The sequence below is a fragment of the Anser anser genome, assembly GCF_964211835.1.
Source record: "Anser anser genome assembly, chromosome: 6".
In the NCBI taxonomy this organism is placed as follows: domain Eukaryota; kingdom Metazoa; phylum Chordata; class Aves; order Anseriformes; family Anatidae; genus Anser; species Anser anser.
The window spans coordinates 6,869,723-6,894,695 of NC_139726.1; the positions used below are offsets into that span (position 1 = coordinate 6,869,723).

At 39.5% G+C, this 24,973-nt stretch overlaps 1 protein-coding gene across 2 annotated transcripts in view; it reads right to left on the bottom strand.

Annotated features, from left to right (window-relative positions):
* Positions 1–24,973, bottom strand: part of THSD7B (thrombospondin type 1 domain containing 7B) — a 454,300-nt gene that overhangs the window by 378,324 nt on the left and 51,003 nt on the right. For both annotated transcript variants that reach the window (XM_083841253.1, XM_083841254.1), the window contains one exon: positions 20,074–20,148. The gene's annotated coding sequence lies outside the window, so the exon portion shown is untranslated. The remainder of the gene's footprint in view (positions 1–20,073; positions 20,149–24,973) is intronic.

Here is a 24,973-nt window from a genome sequence, read left to right on the forward strand (position 1 = left end):
ATGGTTCATACGAAAAAAGCCCACCCAGTATCACACCTCTGATTTCTTTAGTGAGTCACAATGCATAAGGGGATTTCTGTTGTCTTCCAAGTCTGACAGCAGAGATTGGATTTATGCAAATTATAAGGTTAAAATAATTAGAGATAGGTCAAAGGTATAAATCAAACAGCCAGAGCTGGCATGTCTAAAATTCTGCATGCTAAACAATCAAGGTGTTTCAAGACAAAACATCCATTGGTGCTTACCTATACAGAGCAAAATTTAAGGAAGGATTTGCTAAACTACCTGGTTGTTAAAATCGCTTTTTGTCTGCCTGTTCTAGAGGTCTCACGTGGGACGATGAAGTCCTGCTCTCACCTGTATTTCTGCAGCACAATTAAAGTCTATTCCTCAGGTGTGGACTCAGACATCTCATGAAATATAAAAGCTATATTGTGGAGGGCTGTAGTAAAAATTCATTTGCAATGGAATAAACTTGATGTCAAGCAATGGAAGTTCAGACCCAACTTTGGTTTTGCATTGTTGTACATCCATAAGCTAATAACTTGCTTACATTTGGGTGTCTCGTTTTTTCAAATTGATTGATCAATGTCCTAGTTATTCAACTAGCGACAGATTGGATGTAAAAAGAGACACAAGTTTCAAACATGCATTTGTATCACCTGAAATTATAGGCGTAAGGTGCAATAATTAATATCCCTCTTGGTTAGTTTAAGAGCAGAGGAGACATTCATATAAAATTAGGTTTTATATAGCAGAAAACAGATACCTGAATGTTTTATGGTGAAATTAATCACCCCATATAACTGTACATTGACTTTTGCTAGCTAACACAAATAAGTAAATAGATAAATGCATCTTTTAGTAGCCTGAAGTTTTTCTCCCTGCACTTACCAGGTGAAGAGGGGAGGGAAAATAGAGTCTGAGTTTACTTTATGACTTTTTTTTGCACACATTATGCTTCAGATATCAGTGACAGATAATGGCCTACATTTCCTAGCTGAGAAAGAGTGTCTTTTTCAAAACACTGAGAGAAGTGGCACTCATGAGGTTTGCTCTCTTACTACTCACAGTATGACAGAATAATTTTACTCATACCCCATCCATTTTGTTTCTTCAATTCCATTTTTCCCCTGTTCATGTCTGTCCTCTCCTTCTACTTAAAAAGTCGTTTACTAGGCTCCATAGCTCATTAAAATGTTCCCGACTTCAAAGCCCCTTTACAATAACACATTACACGTGTTTATCACTCCTTACACGAAATGATTTTAAGGCACTTCTTTTCTTATGGTTTTCAAGTGACCTTCCACTCCCGTTACTTTCCCTATGAGTAAAGTCCATTTAACATCCTAAGCACACGTTGCAATTAAGGGAAATTACAGAATTCTTCAAATACTCCGCATCAGCGAGGGAGTGGTCATGCTGGAGCAAGGCAAAGGCAATCTGTGTTTGTTATAAATATCCTTTTCTTTCGTTTTTTCTGACATGGTAAGAATTTGTGTAGAATTGGACAAACAGGTCACAATGAATTATTCACTTGATGAACGTTTGAATTATTTGTGAACAACTTACTATTTTCTATTTAATTAGTTTAAATCATTTGGTATGTGATTTCATGACGGATCCATGTGCATGAGCCAAGCTCTATAAATACCAGCTTTCCCTTTGGAATAAACAATCCTAAGCACATCCAAGGTTTTTTGGAGCATTATTTTATGATTAGAGCTATTATTCTAAGGCAGCAAAGCTCCACTTAACAAGAAAATATTTTTAAAATATAAAAATTAGCACCATTTAGAAAATCTTAATTGGTATTTAGTATAAAAATTAGATATTTATTTTAGATATATAAAAATTGTACAACTTAATTCTAGCCTGAAAAATATATGCATTATTGAAGAGGTACATCCATTTAGAAGAACTGTTTTTCACATTTTCAGCTAAAGAAAGACAGCTGAGAAGAAATTTCATACAAGAGGCTTTAGGAATGCCATTCCTAAAATATTAATGGTATTTAATTTACTATAGCAGCGTCCTTAGCAGCACTATAATAAAAGCTCTGTGTTTTCATTCTTCACCCTAACTTCAAAAATGTTATGTATAGCAGTCATAAAAATGTAGTGCAATTTAAAATTTAGCTTGAAAATGAAAGCAAAGAAAGGGAAAAGTTGCTTAAAGAAATATTATTGGACTGTTTAGGTACTAAAAGACAGTTATTCAGAAAATATTTATAGAGATGTATAAAGACAGCTTGCATCTCCCTCCTAGAAAGAAAGGCCATTTTTATTTTCTTGCTTCTTTAAAACTTTGCTTTAAAACATAATAATAATAATAATAAGCAGAGATATGAGTCCTTGAAGAGTTTCCCCGAAGGCAGGACAAAAACCTGAGCAGTCCTTGATCAGAATGAAGCTCACTGTGCGTGGGGAAGCAGGCTGGACCAGGAGACCCTGAAAGGTCCCTTCCAAACTGTGTTTTCTAAGATGCTGCAAGTTCACTCCATGGAAACGATTCGCGTTTGGAAAGGGCTAAAGCTTTAATTTCAAACTTAAGCTGTTATTTTTTTATTTTGAGGGTTGTTTTTTAAAGTGGAAGCAGTCAACATCTATTTAATGAGAGAACTTAACTGCTATTTGTCTTCTCCAAAAGTGCAATTTTGATGGCAATGTTTCTGGTCCTCCCATAGTAAAGAGTTTTGTTGGTTTCTTCTTATTTTTTTATTTTTTTACTTAACTAGGCTTTTTACTACCAGTTTACACAGGAACTAAAAGCTCCGAGTAGTTTGACTGAAAGAATTAATGACTGTTATTTCCTGAATGGAGACATTTCATTTCGAGTGCTGGTAAAATACTTTGCTTTTCTGAGGCACCTGAAATCCAAGATTCTAAACGTCTTTGCTGACATTTATTTTTCTCTTCAAATACTTCTGCATGAAGGGTCAGAAGGGAGGTTAAGAGAGACTCAAAGCACATCATTGAAAGACTCTATGACATTTCCAACCTCTTATTCTTCTGCTCTAGCCACTAGAATCATCCCCACACTCGGTTCAGCCCCGGCACTGGTATGATAAACCTTTGGAGCTATTCTAGTCCATCAAGTTAATGACATGCATTTTAGACAGTCCTTTTAACTAAGCCACCAACACCATCAAGGAGCAGTTAGTCTACAGATTCAACAATTCATCAGCTTTATACGGTCCCTAAATGTATATTTACATGATAAATGGCAGCAGACTCATCACAAACCCATCCTGTGCAGGGAGAAGCCAAGAGCGCGCCCACGGCTCGGTGCAACGCCGCGGCGTTCGGCCACCTCTGCCATTAGGCCAACCTTGGTACCAGGTCTGGGGCAATAAATCAAATCACTCCTAATGTTGTTCTACATTAGCATCTTGTCCGAGCCAGCTCTGTTTTCCAGGCAGATTAGATCAGATCACTCCTGATGTCACTCTAGATTATCGCTGGTTGCCCACAGCTTTGCTGAAGAACTGTCAAGGCATAGATAAAATCCAAGCAAACATGCTAATAGATAAGATAAGGCGAGACAGTGGCACAGGAATCCCCGCAGTGTTTTTGTATCAAGAGGAAGTTCTCTCGTAAAGGAATTACGCTTTGCTTGACTGTTTATTTAATCTCCTGTCAGTTTCTCACTGAGATGAGAGGCTGAGTTTCTCAACTACACAGAACACACACAGCTGCGGGTAAAGGCTGGATCTTTTGCCAGGCTTTTTTCTACAGAATTTTCTTGTGCCTGTAGAAGTCTTTTGTGGACAATCAGCCAAGCCTAGAGCCAATATGTTGGGCAAGTGTATGTCTTCACTTTGGTTCCAATTAGGTCTTTTATTGGAAGAGATGCTGTAATAGTCTCAAGCCTCAAACTGTTCTCATGCCATAAAGCAACTCATTTTAAAACTTCCAAAGAAACCCAAAATGATCAATGTATAGAATTTCAGTTCAAGATTCCCTGTTTTCTTCCTTCCTTGACAGTGCATTTGCCTTCCTAATGTCCTCAGACACATTTTATGCATTGAGAATTTTGGACACCTGAACTCCAGTTGCACAGAGGTTCACATTTTTATACACCCATTACTTCATTCTTATCTATTTTAAAGGCATCTCAACACTGACCACCCTAACGCCATTTTAGAGACCTCTGACGTACTCAAAGTAGGACAGTACCTCTGTGAAACTGTGGTGAGACTTGTAGAGACTCTAGAGGCAACACAGTCATGTCAGCATGCCTACACAGTAGTCAGTACCAGCACTGTTTTATTCAAGGCTCACATAAAATCTCATCTGGACATCAAGGCATGCCCATGAAGTGTATTACATTTAAAGACAGTACTTGCGGGGAAGCATTCTTCCTCTGCATAAATGATAATCTGAAGCAGAATGCAGATACTACACCTTAAATCTTCAAGGTAAAACTAAAGCCAAACCTGCATCCCGGAATTCCAGCCTTCTTTTCCCATCTTCTCAGGTCATAAATACCAACTATGGAAATAAAAAAAAAAAAAAAAGGGATTCTCCCCATGATATCCAGCAGCAAAACAGAGACTACCAAGTCAAAACAGCCTTACAAGGCAAAATAAAACATGAAAACATGTAAAAGGGCTCTTGTTTTCTTTTCAGCATTATGCCTGATGTAATAAATGCATTTCTACACACCAGCTTACAATTCCATCTGACTAGCTACACCCAACCTAATGATTCAAAGACTAATTAGTTCATTTACTTTACGGCCCATTTGCTGCAGTAACAATGAAACATTATCTAGATACAGCTCTTCCTGCAGGGACCAGGAAGAATATACTGTTAACAGAATTTTAAATGAAAGGGAAAATGACATTTCCACTACACCTTCCCATAAGCAGCACATCAGCTTGCATTCATTCTCATGGAGGCTCTCTATTCTCGCCCTGATCCAGCAAAATATTAAGCACATCCTACAGATTAAGTGCAAGTGGTCTCCGCATTTGCAGCATTTACATTGTTCACATTTTTAAAGTCAAGCACAATTATATATGATTTCAGAACAGAGCATTGTATCACTGTTCCGGGACTGAAGTTTGAATGGTATCCATTAGCATGTCTATTAAGAGAAGAAATGAAAAAGAAGCTAATTGCAGCGCAATTTATGCTGCTTCCTTCCTGTTGGTTTGTTGACATACTTCCTTATCATTTCTAATTACCTGGAGAAAGGGGAGAACTCGAAACTTTCAGCTGTCTGAACTAACCCTGTCAGTTCCTGTCATAGCTAAATTTTGTAAATGCTACAGTAATGCAAACAGACTCACTCCAACATTCAGAAGATGCTGGATTGTGCACGTTAGTGTTGCTTTTTAAACAAGCTAATCAGCTCTAATGGTCCTTTCTCTGTGCCTACTTCACCGTATCACTACATGATTTACTGTACGAAAGGAGAGGTTTGGCACTCAAACCAGGCTCTGCTTCTGTATCTATCATTCCCTAATGACCACTTTTATTTCTCTTTGGATGAGGTACACTCATTAAATTCCCCAGATCTTCACTTCTCTGCTTCGAAATTGCCATTGTGGAGTAGGCATGGAGTGCTGGCTGTATTTTTTCCCCACATTTGGTTAGCCAAATGGCCCCACTAACACCCGTGCTGGCGCAGCTGAAGAGGTGCTGTGGAAGGGGGGAATGAGAAGCTGGAGGGCAGAAGCCAGCAGCTCCTTAAATCAGAGCCGCTGCTGTGGAAGAAAGTACATGAAATCTTACTGCTAACCTTTAGAAAACAGGCAGACTGCAAACAAGAATAATTGTTATGGGCCAAGCCCTGCTGGTTTTACTCATGTTGGAAGTCCTATTGCCATTAAATGTAACTGTATGTGAGAATTAAGAAAGCACTATTTGGATTTTTATTTATGGAGTCTCCCGTGCAATAATGCTGAATGGAAATGTACTTGTTCACTTTTAAATGCGCTCCAAGTATTACGTTTACAAGTGTCACTGCCTTCACACTGCTTTTCCGCAAAATCAAGTCTTTCACAAATACACTGTCCTTCATTTCAACTCCTCATTAGTAAATCTTCAGATTTTTTAATCTACAGTGCAAATAGGCAGGTTAGTGCTCGTTACATGCTATGTTTCTATATCTTTCTGAGCCTAATTTTTAAAACTGATACATTGCTGTCTTGTGAATATGTTGGTTCCCGATGTTCTAAACAGATTTTTAGTGTAGATACATGTTCTGGCTCCACTGTTTTCCCTTTCACCCTAAATAAAGTTTTCCCTGATCACTCTTGCTACTGCAGAGAAATACATTTTCCATTTTGCCTTGAAAGAAATGTGAAAAAGGAAAATGCTGATGGCACAAGAAGCAATTTGAATCCCATGATAGAAAACATAGCCCTAGCAAACAATGCACAGTAATAAGTAATAGTATAGGAACACTTTTTTTTTTTTTGTTATCAGAGGAGAAATGCAAGGTACACATTTTTAAACAAATAAATGTTTCCTTTTGCCCTTTTTGTAGCAGCAAAAGAAAGGTGGTAGAGGCAAGAGAATAGATTTGAAAAATACATACCCTGCCTATCACTCAGCAGCTACAGAATTGGTTTTGTTTTTAATAATGTGTATTGGTTCCACTTCTGTACAGGTGACTTATAAAGGACGGACAACAGATAGAGGTCAGGCACTATTACAACAAGTCATGTCCCTCAGGCTGTTTCGGTACCCTTTGCTGTTATTTTCATTGTCATTATCCTGTGTGTAGAATAGCAAAGGAAGCTGTATATCTTACTACTGTGAATGTGTTGGGCTGTTTGTTTTAGGCTTTGCTACAAGTAAATCAGATTTAGTGGGAGTGATTCACCAGGTACATATCCTTCTTTAAGTGTAATAGCTCTCTACAACACTGTGGAGTTTCGGGGATGACAAAGCATACATTAAGTGCTATCCAAGTGGATAGCTTGTGTCCTGTGCGACTACTCGAGCTTATTACGCTGCTCCTGATGTAGCAGGGTGAATTTAAAACTTTGTGAAGTGCTGCCTTGTGGCTGGCAAACTACGTCTGACGACATGGCGCTGAAAGTTGCTGCTATTTAATGGCTCTTTGGTGACCTTTCAGAAAAGAAAGCATGGACTTGGTCCAAATTACAGTACACAGACCCCATGAGCAGCTTCTGCTCCGCAGAACAAACTCAGTCATTCTTGTGGGCAGGGATTTCCCAGCCAGACCCCATCTTTGAGGTGCACTACCCACAGCTCAGCTGTATTTTCTCAGTCCTTTTCTTGGTATCACATACTCAGAACATACAGTGACTGACGATGAGATGCGCAGATGATGATGACGCACAGATCACTGGGCAATACTATTTTTCTCATCTAACTTATTATGCAAATTATCACAGAGAAAATCAGCTATTATTTCTTATAAGTATTATTGCCACCAAAATACCATACAAAGTGAACACAAACAAGTAAACAAACTCACCTGGAAGAGATTCACAGTTGGGCTTAATCAAGCCTTTCAAAAGGGCCCACCTTACTGAAGCAACTTCATTAAGAGCTGATTTTTAAGTCACAGACACATTTCTGTGCTGCAGACAGGCCACCTAAATGTCCATTGAGGGGAACTTTAAAAGAAGTTCCCACCTGTGTTACAGACAGTAGGCACCTTCTTCTGCTGTCACCGATGTGATATTCCCAGTGTGGGCCAGAACACAGCCACTGATCCTCTTCCCATGTAAACCCACAACCTGGCGGCTCCACACCTGAAATGTTTGTTTTATCTTTGGGCTGAAACCGTAAGAAAATTTCCTGTTTCTTTTGAATGGCATGAGTTTTTGCAGCCATTTCCCCCGAGTTAGCTAGTACACTCCATGTTATTTGCTTGCTACCTGCCCCAGCTGGAGGCTAAATGTCACCACTCAGTAGGGGCTGTAAAGCAGCTCGCTCTGTGTAATAGAAGCTATTACTCCTATTAATATTGTTAATGCAGAGTTAACTGTAGAAAACGAGGATATGCTGACAGCTCATGTTTAATCACCACTGTTGCAACAAATTATGCCTTATTTTCTGATGTGCATACACACCAGCTCTTTTGTTTCTAGTTATCACCAATTACTTGCCAATTCAGAAAAATTTAACAAATTCAAAACAAAAAAAAATATTACCAACAGAATCAATTCTCTTACAGCTGAGTTTATGTCTTTGAGCATGAACGCCAGGGAATTTGTGGGAGTGGCAGAATAGGAGAAGAAATTATGCAGTCTTTTCTAAATGGAGTTAGTTGCCAGTGTGTACATGGCAGGAGGCTGGAGTTTAATGATCTTTAAGGTCCCTTGCGACCCAAACCATTCTATGATTTTATGATTCTATGACCAGAAATTAAATCCAGTTACATCCTATTTAATATATTGATGCTGTTGCAGGCACGTAGAAGCAAAATACAAAAGCCAAAGTACAACTATAAATGGACAAGGAAACAGCAACATGAGCATACCTTTTGCGTACATTAGTAGTAAGTAGAGTTAGTCCAGGGAATGAAACCAAGTAAAAGAAACCCAGGCTTTTTGAAGTTAGGTAGGTTGGCTCCTCAACCAATAAAAGCAATAAACACCTGTAAAACAACATGTTTTTTAAAAGCCAGCCTAACTTCTTTCTAGGACAAGTTAACAGGCTTTTTAGGTCAGGATTAGTTTTAGATTAAACTCAGAAGAGCTTTTGACACGATCAAAATGAGCTACGGAAATACAATCTTGACAAAGTTATTCTAAAACTACTACAAAAATTTCAGCAAAGCTCTTGGTTTACTGCCAAGAGAAAAATGATGTATTGAGTAAAGTTCCTACAAGAGCTCAGTGCTATTCAGTATTTTTATGAATGACTTGAATGACGAAATAAAATACACAGTAATTAAATTTGCAGATAGCATCAAGCTGGAAAGATGCATGACGACTGGGGAGGACAGCATTAAAATCCAAAATGTATCTAGACAAATTGGAGAAACTGTAATAAATAAGATTACAATTCACTGAAGACAAGTGTAATATACTGCATTTATGCAGAAATCATCAGCTGCACAAATACAAGATGGGATACAACTAATTACAGAACAATTAGTTAGGAGAAAGATGTGGCACCTAAAGAATTGAATACAGAACCCAAGTCAATACCTTATTTTCTAACAAAACTGTCCTGGTACTGGAGGGTGTGATGAAGATGTCACATACAGGACACATGAAGTAGCCCTCGGCACGCTGCAACCTGAGGCTGGAGCACTGTAGACAGGCTTTAATACACCAAACATCAAGAAAGATATGAGCCAGCTGAAGAGCTGCGAGCAGCAAGGATGATCAAAGGTTTAGAAAACAGATTCTGCAAGGAAACATTGGGAGAACTGGGTTTGTTTAACTTAGCCAAGACCTAAGGACACATAACAGTCTTCGAATAACAAAGAAGTTTTGCAGGAAGTTGCTTGTCTTCCTACCCACTCGAGGAATATGTTAAACCTGCAGCCAGGAGTATTTAAGGACAAATTAGACAAGCATTAGTCAGGAATGACTTGGCACAATTAATCCTGTCTTGAGTGGGCTGAGGGATCTCTTAGAGTCCTTCCAATCCTACCTGCTGCCCTTGTCCTCACAATGTTATTTTTAAAACTTCAGTTAAAAGGTTGCTTGTTCTGCACACAAAAATCTAAGAAAATATAGATTGGAATCAATTACTTGAAAAAAGATCCGTATGATTGTTTATCTTTGAATCTACATTAAAGGGTTGAATCTTACAGTTATTTTGGATGAACTTCAGAAAATACCAAGTCACCTTGAAGTTAACCAAAATAAGTAGTCGGTTTTTTAGGCTAAATGATGCTAGACCTAAAAAGTGAAATTATTGCAATTAGACCATTGTTGTGCGATTGAAGCAATGACAGGTTTGAGGGAGCGGATGATGGATTCTAGATATGGTGATCACTTTGTTATCATCTGTCTGCCCATTTAAAAAGTACACAAAATATCAATGGCACAATCCTGAAGGGAACTTAGACCAAAGCTTGTCCAGATAAAGTATTAACTAAACAGATGGCACTGATAATGAAGCTAGATAATGAGAGTGCTCAGCACAATGAAAGGTAATTAACTTGCTAAAGTGATCATGACAGGCTACATGATACGACACATAGGGACCTACAGCTAGGAAGGAGCTGTAATTTGAATTCTTCGGATGTAGGATGCTGGAAAGCTGGACAGGACCGCGTGCTGTTTGGTCACCTGCACACAGAGCGCTGCATCCAGAAGAAAGCTCAGGGCTCGTTCAGTCACCACCAGCAGCTGGAGAGGGTACAGTCAGAGGTCTGGTCCTGAAAGACAGGATCTGAAATAGCTCCTGGAGTGGCCAGCAGTGGCTCTTGGGTGACTGCCTGCACCGGGAGTGCCCAGAGCCCCTGCAAAGCCCTGAGCCAGTAAGAGCAGCAGCCGCTGGGAAGCAGCCAGCTCTGAAAATCATAGCAAGGAATCTTTCTTGCAGCAAAGCGTTAAGAATGAAAACATTGGCTTAGTTCAGCAGTGTTCAGAGTGTTTGCTTTTATCATTTTTTTTTGAGTCTGCTGCCTTTTAGCTGCACGTAAGTAAACGGAAACATCCTTTTCACTCTATTTTATTGCAGATAAAAAGGGAAGACTCACCACACTATCATCCATCTATTATGTTGCCCCATATTAATTTCCTCCTAACACCATCTTAAATATCCTCATGTTTACTTCTCTGGGAATTGTTTTTGTATTTCTTCATCAGTTTAGTTGCTCTCTTTAGGACCTTTTCCATTATTTCATATGCCTTTTGAGATGGAATGACTGAGATTGAACACTTTAATACAGGCAACGGTGTATCATAAATTTCTGTAATGATACTCGTTTTGTCTTAATACAATCTAACATCTCAATTTCTTTCTAGACTGCACTGCATTGCAGCCTCCATTGTGCTGTTCCCTGCAATGATCAAGTATTTTTCTCAGAGTTGTTACAGCTAATTTAGAATCTATCAGGTAGTATGATTAGTTCCAATTGTCCCTTCAGAATCAGTTACCATCAGCTGTCCGCCCTGAAGCTCACCTGTCATTTATTACTGAATGCTCTATCACCGCTTGATCCTTTTGCTTTCTTTGTATCTCCTCATAGCTAAGAAGCCCCATGCAATTTCACCTCACCAACAAAAAATAAAGTACTACTTATTCACTTTCCAGATAATTTTCACAAGTATGGGTCCTTACATTACTCAGCTATTAATCTTTTCCTCAAGTCCTTATTTCTTACCTTCTTAAGGCTCCTTAATCCACAAGACAACTTTCTTCTTTTGCTGAGATCACTTTTTCTATAGTGGCTTTATCTACACAAACTGTATTTACTATTGTATTTACGAGATTTCCTCTCTTTGAGTAATGAAAGAATTCTAATAGGATGCGAAGACAGTGTTTTCCTTTACAGGAACTATTTTGATTCATTCTTTGATAACAGTTTTATCTAAATGTTTCATAAAACTCCATACCAGCATGATCACTACATTTCTTTTAGGTAGTAGCCACGAAGCTGAGATTCACTCACTCAAATCATTTGTACTCCCTATATCTTCCCTTCTTCCCTTTATCTATTTGCTTTATCTTTATGTTTGCCTTTCACTTAGATTTTCAACTATTTGAGGCTGGCTTTTACTCTTTTTTATATTTGGATAGCGTATAGCACAGTAGGACCGGAGTCCACACATACAGGAAATAGCTTAACAAAACAATAGTGACTTATTGCATGGAAAATGTTTCAAATAAAGTGATTTACCTCTTATCAAGAGCAAACAGACATTTCTATCTCTTCTGCTCAGGTACTTCTCTGCTCGGTCCTGCTACTAATAAAAATAACTCTCTTCTTTCCTAGCGATTTTCTACCATGAACACCACACTGATCCAAAAGAATGTTATTCTTAGATTAACTCTACTGGATAGACAAGAAATGAATCTGGAGACCTCTGCCTATGCAGTTACCATCCTTAGACGAAGATGGTATCAATTCAGAGGACGATTTTTTCTTATCTCCACTTTGGAGCAAGTTTTCTCCATTTCCCAAGGTGTAATTCAGTATAAAAAGTTAGAAAATTCCATCACCTAGGTACATGTGTCTCCCCCTTTAATGAAGTGAAATGATTGTTTGCAGAAATGATTACAGAATAAAATGGTATTTACACGTATTAGCAACCCTAGCTGATGAACTACTGACACTTAACACTCATAGGGATCACACCTGGCCCCCAACAAAGAGCCCAAACCTCCTGACCCCCCTGACCCTCTACCTGACCTCCTACCTCAGACCAGCTGGTGCACATAAGGAATAACTAGGATGATTAGTTCACAAAAAACTCTAGTGGCACAGGTTTAGGAGGTAAATAACCACCTGTGGTAGAGTGCTACAATCTCCTCTGTGACTAGATTGTAGCAGGAGGAAGAGTACACAAGAATGCAACAGAGTAGTGTCCAGGGCATGCTTGGAAGATGACAGGGAGGGGAGTCACAACCAAGGAACACATTTCCACTTCCACAACCTGATCTGTCCAAGGCAGCAGTATGAAGCCACAGGACAGCACGTTAAGAGGGACTTCCCATACGAAGAACACATGCAGGTCAGCTTGTTGCCAGAGGAGGGATTCCAGGAGAGTTGCCAAAGAAGCTGTATCTTCCTCAGGTTCGGGGATTGGCAAGGCTAAAGGAAAAGCCTAAAGCAAGCCATGTACGTCGTCATTTGCTGTAAAGATGCTTTTGTTAAGTGAACACTGCTTTAAAGAAACTGTGTTGCCGTTGTTCTCAGAGAGAGCAGAACTACAGGGTCTGAGATTAAGCAAACTAACTGCCTACAGTCCAGAAGAGAAAGACTGAAAGCTGTATGATTCTTCCTCAAGAGAAAAGGTAGATAGCAACTACGTCACAGAACGGTAGATCAGAGATAGTATGAGCAACCTAGTAACTATCATAAGAAAGCACAGTCATTTCTCCAGTATCTGCCTTATCATCCAAGTGCAGAGCCCCCTTGCCAGATCACATATGTCCATCATCTACATTGCTTACTTCATCATCAAACTCAGGAACACTTCAGCAGAAGGCAGCCGAAATATCCTCTCTGCCCTAACAGGAGGTCTGAGTTCGCACTCCTGTGAGCCGCGCAGGTCAGGTCTGTGGGGCTCTAAACAAAACATCCCCAGGCAGAAGTGGCAGTCAGCTTCCCTCATGGGGGACTGGAGGCTTGGCGTGCAGGAGCAGGCAAGGAACTCCGCTCGGCAGCGACAGTTGTGAAATCTATTGTTCAGTCTCCGGTCTGGATCAGTGCTAAGAAGAATCGCTCTCCCTTTCATCTTCTGGTGTCTGCAGACCTTTTAAGTTTTATACAGAGGGCAATTGTGAAAAAAAAATAGCATTGAAAAAGAGATGAAATAATGTCTAATGGAATGAGACTATCTCAAGATACTGAGGTGTTCCGGTATGTATGACATTCAGCTTAAGCTCTAGACAACTCATACGAACAGACTTGCTACAAAATGGGGGAATGAGCAGGTTCAGATAAAGGGAGACATCAGGATTTTAAGTGATTGATTCTGTTAAAAATCCTTAAGAGCTTTGAAAACAATGGCCTCTTGCAAAAATAAGGCAATATTGAATGAATTTAAGAAAATAAACCCAAACCAGCAAAAAAGATATATAGATGTGTATATATATATATATACACAATTATAGCAATGAACATATGACTGATCCGACAGACTGCTTATGAGCAGATATTCTTCAATAAAGAATTGAATCTGGTTCTAGAAAGGACCTTGGGAGATTTTCTAACCACACCTCCTCCTGCACAATATTGATGCATAATGCTTAGCCTTAGCAGGCTCAGAAACACTTAGTCAGTGCTTATGAAAACACACATTTTCACACAAGTATTTCATGTATTTTTCAGAAGATCTTGTACTTCAGTTTCTGATGAAACAACAGATTATTCTTCCTCACTTAGTACCGGGAAATTGGCAATAACAGCTTACCAGGGTAAACATTTGTGAAGTCTCCACTAAGTTCATAATTACAACTCACAATTCATGTAAAACCAAAAAGCCCTCTAAAATAACTTCAGTACAATCTTCCTTTTAAATGAAGGATAAATATATGCCAGCTCTGCTCTCACATGTATTGTTTGTTTTACAAAAGGCTAAGTTAAAATAGATCCGGAAGCGTTGATGAGATGCCAGAGTCAAAACTGATGTGGCATTTTCTTTCTAAGCCTCTGTTTTCAGAAATAGCAGCTTTGAACTTCACCTTCTGGGGAAAATTGCTCATGCTTATTCTCAACATACAGATAAATGATTCTTGAGGGAAAATTTCAAGAAAAGCCATGACCATATTTTTTGGTTAGCAAGAGTAGGAAGTATATCTGGCACTTAACAACGTACTTGTATGTATTCATCAGGCCAGCAACAGAAGTTTCTGCAGCGGCCCCTCCTCGCTCACCTATGCCCATACCTCAGGTAGGAAGGCAGCCACAAATGCAGTGTACAATCCCCCCTCAAAATATGGCACTAGATTTTAAGGCCAATGATATAACCTTGAAATTATGCACACATTGTGCATTATCAATAAATTTGAGCAGGAGCTTAGGTTGCAGTAGGCACTTGATACATAGCACACACATACTTGTCTACTGTGGACAAAGGAAGATCAAAGAGTATTCTGCATTAAAGCTCTGAAAGAGATAGGCACAGCCCACCTTATTCTTAGTACTAACTTATTTAAATAGCAATAATATTTACCTTTCACACATAACGCCAGCAGATTTCAAAACATTTCACAAAGGCAGTCAGTGGTATTATCAGCACTTGGTAATCTCACAGCATTGTGAAACCGAAGGAAAGGGAGGTAAAGTGCTTTATAAAGAGTCACCCAAAATACAAAGGACCTAAGGAAAGGGTCATTAAGCCTGGCACACAGACGGTGTGAAGAGAAGGGCAGAACAGGACGAATGCAGCTCGTAGAAAAGAGGTGCTAAAGGAACACAAGACCCTGGAAGAGTAAAAGAAAGATAAAGGTAAATGTAGAGAGAAGGATGACATATAAGGAGCTTAACGGGGAGAACAAGAGCAGTGCAGTAGAACTGAGTAGATGCAAAAGGAATCATCAGGGCCAGTGAAACAGGTGGCAAGAGGAGTGTGAGAAAGAAAAATGTAAAAAAGGAGCCCTTTGGTATGGACCATAAAGGGTCCTAAAAGGCCAGAAAAGAAGAGGCTGTAGCAGCCCAGATAAAACCAAGGACATGTGTCAGTAAAGAAGGGTTGAAGCTGTGCTCGGATGGCTTCTGACCTGTGTGGCTCAAGGTTGTTGTTTTTTCAAAGCTTCAAGCCTGACACTGATGCTGCCATCCACACAGGCTTTGCTAAGTGTGAAACAAAGGAGTCGATTTGCTTTTCATGTCTCTCTTCTGCTCTAGTTAGATTTTCTCCGGGGCGTTTTTCACTTTTGCTCTGATTTATTCTCTCTCCCATCACGTTTTTTCTCCTATGCTGCTCTTTAGTATCAAGTTCAATGTTCCTTCTCCGATTTCGTGAGAGTCCTTCCCTCCCTGGACAGTACAAGGTTTTTTCATTTAAATTGATTTAAGCTTTAGTTTTGCAGTAAGGGATTTTTCTTCTCTTCTGCATCCCTATGACCAACACTTCTGCCCTTTACCTCAATCAACATGATAACGGCATTTGTGCTGCTATGCGCAAATGATCTAGCCTTTATGTCAGAACATCTTGTGGAGAAAAAAAAGAGAACGACAGAGAATTCATCCATCTTAGATGCGAAGATACCAGGAAATTTTCTCTTACTCTCTATCACTGAACATGCCTGTGCATTTCATATACTGATCTATATCAGTTTAGAAATGAACACAGTATGAGAGTAATGCCCTTGCACAGAAGCGGTTTTATTCATATTTGGGCATTTCTCCACTGCCGAAAACCAGTATGTAGGTGTGAGAGCCTGTAATTGCGACTGCAGTGGTGGAGCGCAGTGATTTACCTATAGAAGCTCGTGTGTCTGTATGTGTGTGGCACACACCTCTAATCAGTACGACACACGAATTTTAGACTTCAAGATTGTTGGTTGCTGGTGCTAAGCACTCTTAATACACGTGGCACATTCGGCATGTCATCTGGTATGAGGGCTCTGCTGACTGCTAAGTCTGGGTGTCTTGGCAGGACACCCTTCTTACCTGTTAGAGTGTTTTTGAAAACAGCTTTTCTAAGCCCAAAGTTGGAAGACGCTATATTTGTTTTCAGTGTATTTAATATTTCAGATCCACAGAAGCTCAGCCCATCTGGAATTTAGATATACAATCATAAAAGTTAAGTACGACTACCCTGTGTAAAGCATACCATGTTCCTGAGAACATGCTGTTCCTTGTGATGTTTGTTAAGCATTACTGGTATTTCTCTCATATTAGTCTCCTGAGACCATCTCAATATCTCTTAAACATTTTCCATCTGTACACGCATGAGCACTGAGCAATTCAAAAATCCTTTTAGGTAACAGAGTATTTTTTCTAATGATCATCCACATAGTCTGCATTTTTTAATTTATTTTGGTCACAAACGAATTAAAGCCTTTTTAATTTGACACTGATAGCCCTTTGCAGTGCAATTTAACAAAATAGACTATCTTCTGAAGAAAATTATAAAAGTAAAATCTTTATACTCTTCTACAACAGCTTCATGGATGAGAAGTCACTGAGAATTTACTAAATACGTCTGTCACCAGACACAGAGATGGTTGAGACATACACAGACACAAAAATATTTTTCACAAAATTCCTTTAGTAAGTGCTTGAGGAACTGTGGTTCCCCATCAAGATCCTATTCCAAAAGGCTAGATTTGACTTTTTAAACAAGTTTCATGACTCAAATAAATCCAGGCAGGGTTCTGTTCCTAGCTGCACAGTAGAGTCCTTACATGACTTTGGGTAAGTTACTTTCAACCACAGTTTTCAGCCAATCGAGTAAGTATTCACTTTAGTTTTTATATTTAACTTGAAAAGTCTTGCACCTGTTTTTCACATTACTGAGGAACTGGCATTCCTGCTAAGCTCTCATAAGAGCTCGAGGCCTGCCACAGAGCATCTCAGGTTAGCTACCTCACTAGTACAATCTCTGAACTTCTTTCAGCATAACCTTTGGCACCGCCTTCCTTACATCTCTCCAAGCAATGAGTTGAGTAGTCAATATTTAACGTTGCCAAAATACAGAGGTCTTTGGGTGGAGTTTTCTCTACAAAGGGAATATATTCCAGTCCTTGGAAAATCGTTCCTGCTACAATAAATAAAACACAAGAAAAAAAAAATCTAACAATATTATCCAGGAGCCAATTGCAGGTGAAGCCTAGAGCAGTTTTGCTTTGACACTGCCTGCATCTCCTGTGATGGCTTCATGTTAGTGCAGGCATTTTGAGGAGTCACCTCTGAATAGTCAGACTCTTTATACTTGGCAACACTCTACATCCAGGAGGTACGCATTTTAACCAGAGGAAGTAATCTCTTCTCACACAGCTCATGATATCAAGCTCTTTTCTGAATGAGAAAGCAAACAGCAACCCTTGTAAAATGTAAAAGCAAAGCTGAATACCAAATCAGAGGAAGTGATACCAGTATGGCTGACTGGTCAGAAAGGAATATGAAATAATAAATTCCTACATATAAATATTTTGATTCACAAAGAATCATGACATCAAAATTTGATTTTGTGTAACGTGACTGTTGAAATTATCCACTGTGGTTTTTTGTTCTTCTCAAAAGTCCTTGGGCTGTGCTTTTCACATGAAGCACTCTGGATCAAATAAAAAGATTAAGACTTAGACAAATGTTTTCATAATATCTGGATCTTCTGAGCTCTCCAGGTATAAAAAGAAATTAAACAAAATGCAGCACAATTTGAACTCAGAAAACTAAATCAAATCTTTGACTTATATTGTGAGAAAATACCAATACTTTGGGCAAGCACACATGACAAAACTGGGAAAGTTTTTTAAATATCTGTTGAGAAAATAATATAAATGCATTGCCAAAAAGTGTCATTTGCAATTTCTTATATCAAGTCATCAACAATGGGCATCCAAACAACAAGGTAATGAGCAGGAACAAATAACACAACTTCTAAAGTACTACTTTGTCTTTCCATTTGCCCATGCATTCTCTTTTCACCAGCACCACACATTTCTGACATACTAACATAAATAACCATTAAATAAGCTTAATAAATGGTGCAGCATGAACTGCTTGCTTTTGTGCATATTTCACTATCAGCTCACCAAAGTCAGATCAGAAATCAAGTTTTACTTATATAACGATATGATTTAAGAGCAAGTTATGGAAGATTGCCAGTTACATCTGCTCATTAACAGGCTCAAACACCCTGTGTAGGGTATCATTTCCTTTCTGTTCAAGAAATCCCAGGAGGTAACCCTTAGTGTGTTTGTTGTTTTACTTCATTTGTATGTCTCCCTCCAGTATGAAATATCTGCAATAAGCATGAATGTTTACATTCTTACCAATATTTCCAGACCTTGCTTTCCAACTTACTGAAGTAATTGGTGAATCTCAAAATAATGCACCCAGTAACAACCAAGGATGAAGAAAAGAGAATTGTTTTAATACTGAAAACATTTTTTTTAACGAAAGAGCTTATAGGTAGGTCTAAAAATTAATCTATACAGAAGACTTACAGAAAATATATGTCTCCCTGTGTCTGCATTGCATAGGAAAGCATCAGGAGAGCAATGTATGTGAGCTCCAAACCCAAGATATCAAAACTCACTCCCTTATCGGATCAGTTCAACTGATATTCACATTTGAATTAACTCATATTCTCAAATAACTCACATTAAATAAATAAATTAAAAAAAAAAAAAGCTAACCTCTATCTTTAGGTTCTTTCTTTTGATACGAAGATTCCATATTTACAGTTAATTAATTGCATATAAAACCTCTTAAAAGAAACAGAAAAGGTCTCAGGAATTACTCTTGTGTTTCTTATCTAGGAAATCAAAGATTCCGGTTGATTACACAAAAAGATTGCAAAATTTCTCCTTTATATATAAATTACAGAAAAGTAAAAGGAAGATATTCATTCATCTTTATTATTAATACTTACCTCTAAGCCTACAACTACTCATATTATGTCTGTCAGAGTCCTAAAAAAAATTCTTCAAGTCTTCATACACTGTGCAATGGGTTTAAATCCATTAGAGGAAAATTTCACTTCATATCCACAGCATTACATTCAAGTCACCCAGGGACACTTAAAAATTTAGGTCTCTAGTATTTTCAAAGTCAAGGATTTTAATGGCATTTTAGATAATACACACCAACTGTATGGAATTACCTGTCTGCACTGGGGTCATGTCAAAATACAATTTCTTCCTGTGTCGAGATTCTGTGGCTTTAGATGTGAATCACTGAGTTACTTATTCATAGTTTTAGTGCTGTGCTATTGTTCATCATTTAAGGCAATGAATAAATAACAGATATTTTCCCTATTTTTTGTCAAATTCAACTTTACTTCAGTTGGTCCCTGGCTGTTCTTTCATTTCCACTGAGAGGAAAAAAGATTCACAAGCAGGTATGCTGACTCTTCCTAAGCAAATGAGGTTATTCTACCAACACTAGCACTAAACGGAAGCAAAAGCAGATGCTGCTTGATTTCTCTGTAATATCCTCCTACTCCCAATCCGAGCATATTTTATGGCTACAAAGGGAATACTCAGCCCTCCAACCCACCAAGAGGGAGCCTGAGAGGAAAGGAGCTGTGGTTTTTTTTCCCCAGCCCACTGGAGAGACTGACAATCACAAAATGGAAATACCACAGATGGGAGGGAATGGTGCTGCGTAGAGTGCTGCATCCCATTAGGTGACAAGCTCAGCAGTACCAGCCTGTCAGGGTGAACACAGAAAGAACATTGCTGACCTACCACCATCAGAGCACTTGCCCCAAAAATTTAACTGCTTGTTATGGAGCAGTTAGAGTAGGTGTAATAGAGTTAGGATAAGTGATCTACTTACAGATTCGCGAGGTGATGGGTAAGGCTTGCTTTTCTTCAGGAGGCAAGATAGCTTTCTGACTCAACAGCCACATGCCTACAAAAGCAAGTGGACAAGGTACCATTTGTTACTTGAGGCATGTTTTGTTCACTTCCCATAAAACTCACTTGTCAGGACAGTCTTCCCACTTGCACAAAGGCCTATAACAAAAAAAAAAAATTATCATAACCTCTACATTTTCTTTTCCCCATGAAAAAAAAATATATATATATATCACCAAAGGAACCTGCATAAGTATGACATTCTCCCATTTTGCCTATAGGAACTCCCTGTCCAGAACATGTTATTTTTAAAGGCTTCTTTGGAAGACTCCTTCACCAATCTAAGCAATAGCTGTCTGTATCTTCCATCTAAACTCAACCATCAAATATCTGGTAAATCTCTATTCTCTTTTACAGAAAACATTAATCCCTGTGAGAACTGGAAAAAAAAAATCAAACTGGATAGGCAAAACCAGTCAGAATCAGCCAAAAGTGCCATCAGAGATGAAAGAGATTACCAGAAAAAATCCTTGCTCTGTAGTCTGGAAGACAGAACCTCCTTGTTCTTTTTATAAAAAGACCTACTAGTAGTGTAAATTATATAGCTATACCCTTATCCAAGATTAATCATGCAATTTTTAATTACATCCAGATTTGATGATTAGAATGATTTTCCAGTGCTACCTCGACCTTCCATGAATTCAGCTCTCAGCATCACACTGACTTCTAAGGGTGCAGCTAGCAACTACAGTAGCTGAAATGCTACCGCTGAGCACTGCCAAGAATCCCTGTTTGAGACCATATAGCTTTTGATGGTATTTAGCCATGAACAGTCTTACATTTTTAGAAAAGATTACGGTGATGATTGCGACAAGACAGCTTTGTCATCTAGCAGTTTACAGACCTCCTCCCTGCCTTTCCATCTGGCTTTTGGGTTGGCTTCTACACTATCAGAGAAGTGCCATTTCTTTGCTGAGTCCCTATAGTCATGAACACAGGAAAATGCTGTTTGTCTTATCAGCACCCCACACAAGTGGTGATACTGAATTATTTTGATACTCAACATTTTTAAATTTACCTTCTTGTTTGTTGAACATCTTATGATTCAATCCTAATATTTAAACTCCATGCAACACTTACAAGTCATTTACTTGCAACGTAAGTACCTACTGCAAACTTCACTTACGTACTCATAGTTAATATAGTGATGTATAGAAGTTAGTGATAGGCAACAGAAAAAAAAAAAAAAGTCTTCCACATAAAATACTGGGAAATTAAGAGGTGTTGCATCCAAATTCATCTCTCGGATTTAAGTTCTAGGTTGGATCCCAAATGGGAAAGGTGGTTTTCCAGTATAAATAGAAGCACGTCCTTTGCCTGGACCCCCTCGTGTCCCAAGACGTGTAACTCTGAGGACCAAAATCTTGTGAGGATACCATATTCATTCACGTTAAGTCACAGCCTTTACACTCACCCCCAAATATCCTAACTCTAATCTGGATCTAAATTTTCACAAAAGATATTAAGGCTGCTCTATCCCTGCTGAATAGTATATCTGTGAATCCTGTATAGGATTTTAGCCTTCCAGTTACAGAAACCACAACAGCATGGATGTTTTCTAGCTGCTTTTAAAGCTGTATCCTCTACGAAGTGTTACTCAATACACTAAAGATCAGACAAAACACACCTAAGGGATATCATAAAGCATTTTCATAGCAGGTCATCCTTTGACACTTTCCTAAATTGCAACGAAACCAACTTCTTTTGCCGTTTTCACTAAACTTGTCGCAGGATTACTTTTCTCCTAAAGCAACTCACAGATGGATGGCTTGATCAGCTGCTGTTTTTATGCATAAAGCAAGATTTACCTCCCCTCGCCTCTCTGTCCTACAGCAGGAGCTGCACAGGAGGTGGCCACGCCAGCATCCTCCCCACCAGAGGAATCCCGCAGGTGGCGGTGGCATTGCCGGTGGGAAGCAAAGCCCAGAAGTAGGAGAACGGCACCCGGAAAGCTGGTTCTGGCCAGAACACCCCACTGCAAATAAGTGCTCTCCTTATTACTAGGTGGTAATTTTTTCTTAGAATAGTTCTTGCTCCTCTGGTTTTATTTACCTCCCTCTGCTTATTTAGTGAAAGTGTCTCTCAGCTGTATAAAATTATAGTCACACAGACACGGGATAACAGTTCAAAGGCAGCACTTAGTGCTTTTAGAGACTTTTACGGGGTTTTTTGCTTTGACATTTCTGTGTAATCTGGTGTTAATACACGAGGTCAAACAGGAGGCAGCAGCTAGCTTTCCTTTTACTCGTTTTCTTTCAGCTCTAGCATTACACCTGGTTTTCCTCACAGCCCTTTACAGCGCCTCGCCCCCGTTCTGGGCACAGAAACGACAGGCCAGGACAGCCCGGGCCCAAGCGGGCCAGGCCGGGCCGGGCCGCCCTCGGTGTGTCAGCGGGGCGCAGGCTGCCCCCTGGCGGCGCCCGCCCAACGCCTCGGCGCTGCCTCAGGGGCCTCGCCTGGGCCCTCGGGTTGGAAGCAGCGGTCGTTCTCGGCTTCTGCACGACGAATATAAAAATATTTTAAAAAAATAAAAATAAAATTGCTTGCTTTAGTTATCACACCGAGATAAGCAGGAAAACGCTCCGCGTTTATTTTCAAAGAGGGTGGTTACTGTGCATTTCAACTGCAACGAGCAGTGTTTAGAGAGGAAAGCAAAGCATTGTTATCATACGTCACAGAGGACCAGACTGCCCCGGCTTGGTTTTGAACGCCCCTCAGACGCAGGGCCGACCACAGCAAGGTCACCTCACATCCAGCTCGGGGGCAATCCACCCAGCACAAAGGCTGTCCCTGGGCCACCGACCGGCGGTCACGGATGGGACAGGACTGTCCCTGCCCTCACCCAAACCCAGAGCAACCTGTGGGAGCTCCGGGGTTCTTCTCCAGCACAGCAACGTGAAAAATCAGGATGGCTAGAGGAGCTCCAAAGCATTACACAATTAGCTTGCACTCTCTGGAAAAGCCTGGCCTCTACTGATCTTCAGGCAGAGATGTTTCGTATGAATACACTGGAGGTTGTTTGAACTCCCGTGAGCTCCGAACATCACTGATAGTTGCACCCTGGCTGTCTCATTTCATGCTTTGGTACAGAAAACTATCCAGTGCCATGCCAGGTCTTCCTAACAGCAGTATTTAATAAGTACACTTGCTGTGCAAAGTGGGCAGGACGAACTAGTTTGTGAAGGAAACTGTTGGCCTATAAGGAAGTACCTTACTCAATTTCGTAGTTTAACTAGGAAACAATTCCCCCAGCTTACTCAGTAATGCACATAGCTGTCTAGTGCTTAAAAAGCATCTCCCAGAAACAATGTGTGTGAATATGGCTACTACATCAAGGAGATTCTTGTGCAGGTCACCTGTACCCAGCACCATAAACCAAGCTGCAAATGCTATATACACGCTATATACAACGCACAACTACTAGAGTCTGACAGGAATCATAAGCTGTTTAACAATTAGGTTATTAGATCAGATTTAACCTAACCAGGAATCTGGTTAGGGGTTGAGAACTGGAAGATTAAAGCCTCCTCTTTTTTTATTAAAAAGCTTGTAACTGAATGGTAAATAAGATTTAGACCTGTTAGAAGATTAAGTGTTCTGCTCTGTTCCTAAGCTTACACTTCAGGCAATTAATAGTTCTCAAGGTCTGAACAGTAGGGATATGCATGAATTTTCTTCATTCTGCCAGCTGAAAGAGATTTGAATGACTTTTGCCTTACCTTGTCACACCTGGCTTGCAGTCAGGTAAATCAGCAGTAGTACAAGATTATCCATCAGTGATCCATTAGAAGTGTCATATATCAAAACATATATCAGCAAGTTAAAAATGTGAACAAAAGCATTTTTCAACTAAAAAAATCATAGTGTGTTTGGATTTTTTCCCTTAATTTGCCCAATTACTTAAAATTTTCCAGTTAAAGTAAATGAAGTTTATGAAGAATTGAGTTTATAAAGAGTTTTAATAAAGACTTTGCAATTCAGCAGATTTTCACCATATCTGCATCATATTTCTTGCTTCTCAGAAACATGAGGCTTATTATGCGTGGGGTGTATGGTCAGACATGTATAAAGACATGCATTTCCATCCCAGAACCACCAGCACAAGCATGAGCACAATCTCAGTTCTCCCAAGTCAGGATCCTGACCTGATGCCCCATCCCCAAGTGCCCCCTCTCTCCAAACCAGGACCACAATCCCAGGTTTTTCCTTTCTGACTGCATATGCTCATTGCATCAGCCTCTGCTCCCACATCCTGAGCAAGGAGTACAAAAGTGGCAGTGTTTTGTGGGATCAGCTGCATGGACTCTGCTATTACACTTGGATCAAGATGGAAGTTACAGATTGGTGTCATGGCAAGCTGTGATACGTTTGGGTGAAGTCAGCTTTAACCAAGTCCAGCGTTAAGTTGGTGCTCTTGTTATGTGACAGTTTGATATACTTCATGGGCCAGCAGTGGGTCACATAGCAGAGCAGAGCACAGCTCAGGAGGTTCTGGATTATATGGTGCTGCTAACAGCCATTTTTCTTTCTCAATCAGGGAAGCTTAAAGCTACAGCAAATACAGAATGTCATCATCACATAAGTGGCCTAATTATGTTTTCAGTCTACTTGCTTACATTGTTATGAATCACTTTATCAATAGGCATTATATCTTTATATAAAGTTCCTACACAAAATCTTTGTGTAGTAATTATAGTTGAAAACCCACGCATGGCCTATTCACCCCACGATAGGCGAATTAAGTTGTTAGCTTTGCAGCTTAAATTGAAATTCCTAAATTCTACCACACAGAGAACATACACCCTCTGGTGAGACTGTGT